Here is a 1809-nt window from a genome sequence, read left to right as displayed (position 1 = left end):
GAAGTAAAAATTTCTAAGAAGGTATCAATGCAAGAAATTGTCGACCCAATTCTAAACTTAGTTCAACTGATTGCACACTGACTCTTAGATGATGTTTTTTTCCTATGGATAAAAATCCATGTGGCTACCAACCTCTTTATCTACAACATTATAATATATTAAAATTTACATTTCAAAGTCTTATGAAAATTCTAATTCTATTATATATCAAATATATATTGTGTATCTCTCATTCTATGATTTAAAATCCTGACAACTTGTACTTTTCAGCCTGAAAATTATTTATAAAGGAAAATAAACATACCACTTCAATTTGAATCCACATTCACATGCAAACTGCGATTAAATATTTTCCTCAAGATTATTAAAATATCAAATAGATTATTAAGTGTATTCTGAAATCCCAACTTAACACAACCCCAATTTAAGTTTTGTTTTTGTTTTTCAAATTTGAACTTTAAATGCCCAAAGTCTCTGTTCCTTGGAGGATGCAGGAAGCATTAAAATTTATAAGAGATGAAAGCAAGTGGAAAAGCTAAATATTAAACCAATCTTCATACACTTTGATATCAGTGAGAGAACAGAACAAAGGAGTATTGGCTTAGGAAAATTTGAATACCTGAATTAAAAATCTTTATCAATAATTGTGTGAAATCATTTTATCTATAAAACAAAATGGGTACGATCTTTTTTACCCCATGGAGTTGCTCTAAGAACTGAATAAGTCATGTTGGTAACAGCAATAAAATATGATGCTGATAGCAGACTCTCATGGATTTGTTTGAAAATAAATATCTTGTCAATGTCTTCCATGCATGCAAGCCTCTGTAAACTATCTACCATACTTCTTCTGGCTGACTTTACAAAGAACTAAATATTCAGGAAAAACTAGAATGGAAGAGTGGAAGGGCACAAGAAGCAGGACTATAATCGATCAAAAACAAATACTACAAAGAAAAAGTTTATTCTCTATAATAAAATGCTCTAGAAGTCTTCTAGTAGATCAGAGCCCAAATTGCAGACAGAGAAGAACACTTAAATGTGCACAAGGCGCATGAGAAGGCAGTCTTGGAATGATAATGCCCAATGGGTAGAAGATAAATAAATGCGAATATGAGATTACTTATGGGAAATGATACATGAAAGGGGAAAAAATCTCCCTAAAGTAATGGAACAATCATCTATCCAATAAAATACCCTTTACTACACCAAAAGAAAGAAGTATTTTATACTAGGAACCTGATAAACTAAACAATACTGCTAATCCTGCAATGCAAAATGATAACTAGTCTTCATTTATTTAAAACATGATTAAAAATAAGATAAAAATGAGAATTCAAACAATTTTGAAGATAAACACTCTCCCATCCTACAATGGCAAAGCAGACAAAAAGCATAATATGACACACATATCAAAGAGTGTTTTCAGTATGTACAAGAGCTTGGGTAAGTAATGTAACAAACAGCTATTGTTTTACTTTCTATTGCTGCTTCATTGTACTCAGTCATGTGATGGCATGACTGAATGGGGGTACAAGGCGCGAGATTATCAGCTCAAACAAATAAAGCATCCAGTTGTCTGTGAAGAGAAGTGGTGAACTAAGCACACCCTCATAAGATCAAGAAACATCTCCTCATTGTTCCTTGTGGCTTTTACATACATTCAGGCACTTCAATTTCTTGTGAGTACATTTTAGTCTTCGATATTTCATTGGTATGAGAGGATTACTATGTATTTTTTCTATATAAATAATATTATCTTTTATTTATCCAAAAGGAGCTATGGTGACATAGTTGTTACAAGTTGGG

This window comes from Echinops telfairi, unplaced genomic scaffold, assembly GCF_000313985.2.
Source record: "Echinops telfairi isolate 266 unplaced genomic scaffold, ASM31398v2 ScPeMD7_18;HRSCAF=68, whole genome shotgun sequence".
NCBI lineage: Eukaryota > Metazoa > Chordata > Mammalia > Afrosoricida > Tenrecidae > Echinops > Echinops telfairi.
Note: the sequence above shows the minus strand (reverse complement) of the source record.